The following is an 8,517-nucleotide window of genomic DNA, read 5'->3' on the forward strand; positions in this document are numbered from 1 at the left end:
CAGCCAAGCCACCTACAGTGTGGAGAAACCCAATAAGTCTTGGCTGGACTTGGACATTGTTGTCAAAGAGCCAGCCAAGCTGCCCATTTAAACCCAGGTAGAGACACTGACTTTTCAGAGAGCCAGGAACTACGCAGGAGACATCCACTCCTGCTCTCTCCAACTCTGCCCGGGGTGAGCACACCGATGAAGGCAATGCTTGTTGGGACTATGATGCTAGAATGATATGTGTGAGAGTGCTGTTATTATGCCCCTATGCTCATACTTGCCCCAATACTTTTATCCTTAGTAGTTTGAGTTATTTTTAGGTTGTTTGATGTGTGTTTGCAATGAATAAACCGAGCATTCGAAAATGTCTAAGAGCATTAAGTAATTATTGATCGCGCCGCTCATGACATTTGTTAGTAAGGGTTATAAGTCCTCCTCACTTTCAGCAAGCAAGGTTGTGTCATCTGCCTATCACAGGTTAATAAACCTTCCTCCAATCCAGAGGTCACATTCTTCTTCTTCATATAAGCTAGCTTCTTTATTTGCTCAGCATACAGTTTGAACAAGGGTAGTGAGAGGATACAACCCTAGCACCCACCTTTCCTGATTTCAAACCATGTAGTATCCCTTATTCTGGCCACACAACTGCCGCTTGATCCCTGTACAAGTTCCACAGGAGCAGAATGAGGTGCTCTGGGAATCGCATTCTTCTCATAGTTTGTTATGGTCCACACAGCCGGATGCCTTGGCAGTCAGCACAACACAAGTAGACATCTTTCTGGTATTCTCTGCTTTCAGCCAATGATATTCCTTGTTCCACAGCCTCTTCTGAATCTAGCCGAAACCTCTGGCAGCTTCCTGTCAATGTGTTGCTGCAACCATGCTTGGATGATCTTTAGCAAAATGTCACTTCTAGCTGCTATTAATGATATTGTTTCATAATTTGTGCATCCTGTTGGATCCCCTTTCTGGGTACAAATATGGATCTCTTCCAGTCAGTTGGCCAAGTAGCTAACCTTCAAATTTCTTGACATAGACAAGTAAGTATTTCAGTGTTTCATTGGTTTGCTGAAATGTTTCAATTCCTAGAGCCTTCTTTATGGCTAGTGCTTTCAGTGCAGCTTGGATTTCTTCCTCCAGTGCCATTGGTTCTTGGTCATATGTTACCTCTTGAAATGGTTGCATGTTACTAGTTCTTTTGGTACCAGTGACTCTATGTGTAATCTTTCTGTCTTCTTTTGCTGCTTCCTGCAGCTTTCGATATTTTCCCCATAGAATCTTTCAATATTGGAACTCGAAGCTTGAATTTTTTCTTTAAATCTTTCCATTTAAAATATGCTAAACATGTTCTTCCTTTTTGTTTTTCCAACTCCGGCTCTTTGCACATATCATTATACACATGTTTACTTTGTCTTCTCAAGCTGCCCTTTGGAGTTTGCAGTTCAGTTCTGCTCATCATTTCTTCCATTTGCCCTGGCTACTCTATGATTAAGAGCAAGTCTTAGAGTCTCTTCTGATATCCACTTTGACCTATTCTTTATTTCTTGTCTTTGAATGACCTTTCGTTTTCCTTATGTATGATGTTCTTGAAGTCATCCGACAGTTCCACCGTCTCTTCCCACAGCTGCAGTCCGCTTTATTTCTGTGTATCCATCGGGAGAGGTGGACATGTATAATCATCATTTGTGTTGTTGAAAAAAGGTATTTGCCACGAAGAAGTCATTTGTCTTGCAAAATTCTATCATGCCATCTCTGGTTTTGTTTCTCTCGCCATGGGCATATTTTCTAACTACTGTTCCTTCTGCTTTGTTTATAACTTTGGCATTCCAGTTGCCAATAATTATCAGCGCATCCTGGTTTGCACATTTGATCAATTTCACACTGAAGACTGGTAGATTTCTTCACTTCCTTCATCAATAGCTTTCCTGGTTGGTATGCAAATTTGAGTAATAGTTATATTGACTTGAATATGTCACTCTTGGCATAGTAAACCATGTGATTTTGATTCAAAATGGCCAATACCAGTCCATTTCAATTATCTTTATGTGTTTCATTGCATTTTTTATGACTTTCAATTTTCATAGATTTGTATTTCATGCATTTCAACTTCCATTTTAATAGATACATGCAGCTATTTCTTCTCATTCTGTGTCATGTCCCATCAGCAAAGGAAGATCCTGAAGGCTTTATACTCCATCCACGTCATTAAGGTCGGCTCTACTTTGAGAGGGCAGCTCTTTCTCGGTCATATTTTGAGTGCCTTCCGATGTAAAAAGGTTCATCTTCTGACATACTCTGGTAACGTCCTAGTTCATGAGGTTTTCAGTATCTGACAGTGTTTCAATGCTGTCCTGGGGTTTTCAGCATCTGACAGTGTTTCAATGCTACCCATTGATATTCAGTATCTGACAATGTTTCAAGGCTGCCCATTAGGTTTTCAGCTTAAGCACAGAGCGGATGTTTTGAGAATGATGAGGGCAATGAATGTACAGTGTGCTTTACACAATTGATGTATGTATGGATTGTGATAAGAGTTGTATGAGCCCCTAATAAAGTGATTAAAAACAAAAAAAAAAAGAATCTTCAAACCGGGGCCTGTGAACAACCCGATTCAGATAGCTGTGACCCTAGCTGAACAAAAGCGCCTCCGAGGCTGGGCCCACCCACAAGTCAGCAGGAAATCAGCTGAAGGCTCAGTGAGGGCCTGTGCCCTGTGAGAGAGGGAGCACAGCGCCCCGAGGCCATGGGTGAGAGTATAACCCTTCTACCTCCCCCAGGTGTGGATCTTTGTACACTCTGGGCCCTGAATTCAAAGAGTGGGGATCGGGGGTCCCTTGTGCACCGGAGCCATTTCCTTGGGGCCTGTGATAGGTACGTTTATTGTGCCAACCTGGCCAATAGGAACATGTGGGATTAATCAGGTTGCAGTTTGATTGGAGGGCAAAAAGATAAATGGCTCGGCAAGGCCCACCCTTCTCACTTGCTCTCTGGCGATCAGACCAGTGTGAGGCGGATTTAGTTAGTTCTCTGCCTCAACTTGTGCGCTACACTACCTGTGGTACACTCAACCTGTGGATCATGTCACTAGAACTTGAGGTTCCTTTGAGACCTGCTTCGCCACACTGCTGGTGTGTACATCACTTGAGTTTGAGGCTGGTGGATCCTGTTGTCTTGCATTGCTTGAGTTCCATATCCCTTCCAGACCTGCTTTGCTAAGCTCCTGAGATGCCGACTGTTGGTGACTCACCCTGCTGCTTGCTGCCTGTGGGCAGATTCTGCCTGCATTGCTCAAGGGAAGACTCAGCTGTCTGCCTCCTTGATCTGGGACCTGGCAGCCCTTGTGAGTTGAAGGACTTCCAGTACATTTACTGTTCCATGGAAGTGAGTTGAACTGAGTCCTCTGTTCTGCTGTGTGGACTAATTAGCTGCTACATTCCTTCATGCTGTATAAACCTATCCAAATATATATTTATCTAATCATAAAAAAGAGAGAGAAAGACAGGTTTACTGGTAGTGTAGAAACTAATGGAAGCTCCAGTAGGGCCCTTAGTCACCACAAATAAAAAAGATCACCAGTGCCTATTTTACATCTGCAAGTGTTATTTACAATTCTAAACTAGTCCCAGGTTGTTTTGTTTTTCCTTGTACCTCTTTGACATTTCCCACCTCCCTGAGATGTTCATGTGTTGTTGAATTCATTTGAGGATAGTTATACTAATAGCTGCTTGAGATCCATATTGACCCAGAAATCAAACTCTCTCAGGACATAGCAGCTTTTTATTACTCCTGAAAGTCCCTCATCATGCTGTAAGTTTTGAGGGCCCACATAGGTCAGTACTGTCTGGGAAGAAATTAATAGTCTTGATTTTAAAGTTTTGTGAAGTCATGGTTCTAAGAGCCACTGTAAGGAGACGTAGGGACAGTTATTAAGGGCCAGAGCCGATTCTGCTCTCTGGTTGGAATGTGTTTCTGGTAGCAGAAGTGAGGTGCCTGTGGGGGTGGGGGGGTGAGGGGGGGGCGGGGAGGGGCGGTGTGTTGTAAAATGTAAATTCTGGTTCAGTTTATCTGGGTGAAAATAAGAAACCTCAGCTGGGGTCAAAGGAAATTGAACTGGTTTGAAAGCCAGGTTGGAAGAGAGGCCCTGCTCGCAGCTCCCCCACCAGCCGGCCAGGGATGGTGGCAGGGAAGGGCGCAGAGAGAGATACATCCACGTGTCTGGCCACAAAGCCTCCGGCAGCGCTGGGTGGTAGGGAGACGCCGGCTTTGTGCTCATCTGGGTCTGCAGACCACCGTGCAGGGCCTCCTTCTGGTGGGTTTTATTTCTGGGCTGTGGAATGCACGTATGTGGCCGTTTTTAGAGCGGTGCACCCTGTGCAAGCTGAGCCTGTGAAGCACAACCAGGTACCGTGAAGATGCGACGATTATTTTCCACTAGAGAGGAGCAAGGGCGACTCTGCTGCCTGCAGAACAAGCCTGGGGGCTGCGTGGGCACGCAGTGGGTTGCTGTAGGGACCGGGAGCGTTTAACCCAACAGTGGAAGGAGATCAGACACAAGGCTGCAATAACAAAAGAGGTTTTATTTGTACTAGTTTAAGCCAGGGCTCAAGTCCTCAGGTCCTCAGCCACGAGCACCTACTTGGACCAGAGCCCGAACAAAGAGAGCGCGGCGGTTTATACACACAGGGTTTCCGTAGCCAGGGTGTCCCCAGCCCGCCCCTCCCGCTTTCCGCGGATGGGCTTGTTTGTGGTGGGTTGGCAGTTTGGTCCTTTGTGTTGCTCCTGCGCTGGCCATGTCGTGTTCTCGGTGGCGGTTTGGCCCGCCGTGTCGTTCCGGGTTGGCTAGCCTCAGTCCCCGGGATTTTCCAGCTCTGTGCTGTGCACAGAACAAGATGAAACCAAGGCCTACGCGAGATTGCGGAGCCTGCCGTGGAGGCAATTTGGCTTTACATTGCGAGCCACCGGCCAGCACTTAGAGGCCACCCCACAGCTTCCCGGGGGCCGGAGATGAGGCTTCCTGCTCTGGTGGACATGGACTGGGCCTCCGTGAGAAGTCCGAATGGACCCTAAGTGGGGAGCTTGTTGCTTTCTCTCTGGGCCCTCCTGCGTGGCCGGGCCACCGTTGCGCCCCACGAGTGCTGTCCTTCCACGAAAAGCCTCTCGGGGGCAGCAGAGCCCCACGCCTGCGGCCCGGCGCCCACTCCAGGGATGGCTTTCCCCAGGGATTCTGGGATGTGCATGTTCTGGGGTTCAGAGCTCGGATTGTGGGGGGGGTGAGGATTGTGGGGCGCAGGGCATGGAAGGACGGAAGGCCGTCCCGCGTGGATCCCAGGGCGTGCAGATTCCAGGCAGGAGGGTGTGCAGAGTGTGGGGTGTGCAGACTGAGCAGTGTAGGCCATGGAAAGACAGACCCTGCCTTCCCACGGGTTCTGGAATGTGCAGGGCTGGGGCCTGTGGATTCTGGGGTGTGGGTGTGTGGGTGTATGGTTTCTGGGGTGAGGTAGTTAGTTTATTGTGCCAACCTGGCCAATAAACACATGTGGGATTAATTGAAGGGTGGAGAAATAAATGGCTCAGCAAACCTTTCCTTTTTTGTCTCTTGTTCTTTGATAATCGGACGAGCATGCGGCTGCCTTGCTTGTTCTGTGCCTCAATTTGCAAGCTACACTGCCTGTGGGACACCTAACCCGTGGACTGTGTCGCTGTAATTTGAGGTTCCTTCAAGACCTGCTTCGCCACACCATTGGAATTTACATCTTTTGACCTGGGGACTGTCTGACCCTGTCATCTGGCTGACTGTTGGTGACCTGCTTTCCTGTTTGCTGCCTGTGCCCGGATACCCTGAATTGCTCTACAGGGGACCCTCAAGACTTGAAGGACTGCCAGTGTCTCACAGCTGTCTCACGGGAGTGAGTTGCACTGAGCCATTTGTACTGCTTTATAATTTAATTAACTGTTTATTTCTTATACATCTATCTGTATTAATATATATATAATTATTAGCATTCTGATTTTGTTTCTCTAGAGAACCCTGTCTAACACACGGGGGGTGGGGCGTAGAAGGACTCAGCCTTTCTCCACAGATTCTGGCGTGTGTGGATTGTGGGGTGTGCGTATTGTGAAGACAGTCTTCATGCATGGATTCTGGGGTGTGAGAATTCTGGGGCCTGTGGATTCTGGAGTGCTGAAGGACGGAGTGCGCACATAGGGCGCAGCCCGCAAGCGAGCTGGACGTTGTTAGGGTTGGCCCCAGTGCTGGTGGCGCTGTGGGTCAGGCATTGGACTGCCAGCTGCAAGGTCAGCAGCTGGAGTCTACCCACCAGCATTCTTGGGGAGCTTAGGAACCCTTTATAAGGTCACTGTGAGTCAGAATCTATTGGATGGCCATGGATTTGGTCTATTCAGAAAGGCGGAAATGTAAGACGCTTTTGATGACATGGACAAGATGTGGTTTTAAATTCTCATTTGCATTTGTATGCAAGTCATCTGGGAGGACACCAAACCAAACCCATTGTCCTTGAAGTGACCCCAATAGGACAGTAGAACTGCCACATGGGGTTTCCAAGGCTACCCCACCTTTCTGCCTCTGGTGGACAGGCCTCTCCCTTACTGACAATGTACAATCTCGCAAACCCTATATAGGTCCCTGACCATCAATCAACTGGTGGGCAATGGGGATTTTCCACTGGGATTTTCTGTGTTTTAATCTGGTGTTTCAGGTGATGTCATATTCAAATTGGAAATCCGGTTTTTGTTGTCATTGTTGTTGTTTTACATTTTTATGAGGTAAAATTCACATAACATCAAATCAACCATTTCGAAGTGATCAATGCAATGGCATTGCTTACATTCACAGTGTTAAGCAACGACAAACACAAATGTGTTGTCAAACAACTTTCCAACTATGGCACCTGTCATTAACCTGGGTTTCCTGTTCAGGAGTGAAGCCCAAACCATGCCACTGCTGTCCAAGTGACCGCAGCCTCTGTGAGCAGAGCTGCTGGCAGACTTGCTCCTGAGTTGCCCAATGGAACACATGGGGTGGTGTCTCTTGACCGCGGCTCCCGTGGGTGTGGATGGTGGATCTAAGTAAAATTAAACCCTTCATCGCTGAAATATTTTCTCTTTATCATGATGGTGCTCTTGGCCTACCTGTGAAGATTTTGGTTTTCTACATTGATGCTGAAGGCTTTCATCCTTGGTCCTTAGTGCTGCCAACCCCTTGCACTCTCAGCAGGCCAGGCTGTAACCATCTGGCTGTTGCTGTTGGAACGGGACTCCCACCCATCACGACGCTTTCTTTGTCTTCACTTAGTCCAGCTTCTTGGGTGATTTGCTCAGAGTACAGATTAAATAGGCATGGTAAAAGGATCACACAACCCTCCAGCCCTGATACACACCTTTCCTGAACTTAAACCACACAGTACGCCTTGTTCTGTTCAAACAATTGGCTCTGGGTCTAGGTAGAGGCGCCACACGGATACTATGAAATGTTCTGGAATTCCCATTCCATAAAATTCTATGTACAGCCTTTGGACAGTCACTAAGATACAGGTAAACAACTTTCTAATATTCTCTGCTTTTAGATAAGATCTGACTAACATTAGCAATGCTATTCCTTCATCCACATCCTATTCTGAATCCTCCTTGAATCTCTTGCAGTTCCCTGCCTGTGTACTGACGGTTGCAACAGTCTATTAATTATCTCCAGCAAAAATGTACTTGTGTAAAACATTAATGATATTCTTTGGTTATTTTTGCGTTCTGTTGGATCATCTTTCTTTGGAATGGGTATGGATGTGGGTCTTTTACAGTTGGTTGACTAGGTAGCTGTTTTCCCAATTTCTTTTCTTTTTTCTTCCCATAAACATGTGAGCACTTCCAGTGTTGCATTCATTTGCTGAAACATTTCACTTGTTATTCCGTTAATTCATGGACCTCTGTTTATCATCCATGTCTTCAGTGCTGCTTGGCCTTTCCCCTTCAATATATCATCGGTTCTTGGTCATGTGCTACCAACTGAAATGAACATGGACCAGTTCTTTCTGGTACAGTGACTCTGCGTAATTCTTTCACCTTCTTTTGACACTTCCTGAATCGTTCAATATTCTGCCCATGAAACCTTTCAATACTGCAACTCCAACTCTATGCTTGAATTTTCCTTTGAGGTCTTCCAGCTTGATAAATGCCAACCACGTGCTTCCCTTTTCCTGGTCTACCTCCAGATCTTGCACATTTCATTACCATACTTCATTTTCTCTAATTGCCCTTTGAAATCTGTTGTTTGGCTCTGTCATTTCATCTCTTCTGTGCACTTCAGCTATTCTAATTTCAAGAGCAGGTTTCAGTCTCTTCTGACATCCAGCTTGGTCTTTTCTGTCCTTGTCTTTTTAATAACCTTTCCTTTCTTATGCACGATGCCCTTGATGTATCCCTCTGGTATTTGGTCGCTGGTATTCACTGCATCCAATCTATTCTTGAAATGGTCTCTAAATTCAGGTGGGGTCTGCTCAGTGTTATATTTGGGCTCTG

This window comes from Echinops telfairi, unplaced genomic scaffold, assembly GCF_000313985.2.
Source record: "Echinops telfairi isolate 266 unplaced genomic scaffold, ASM31398v2 ScPeMD7_1;HRSCAF=3_0, whole genome shotgun sequence".
Classification (NCBI taxonomy): Eukaryota; Metazoa; Chordata; class Mammalia; order Afrosoricida; family Tenrecidae; genus Echinops; species Echinops telfairi.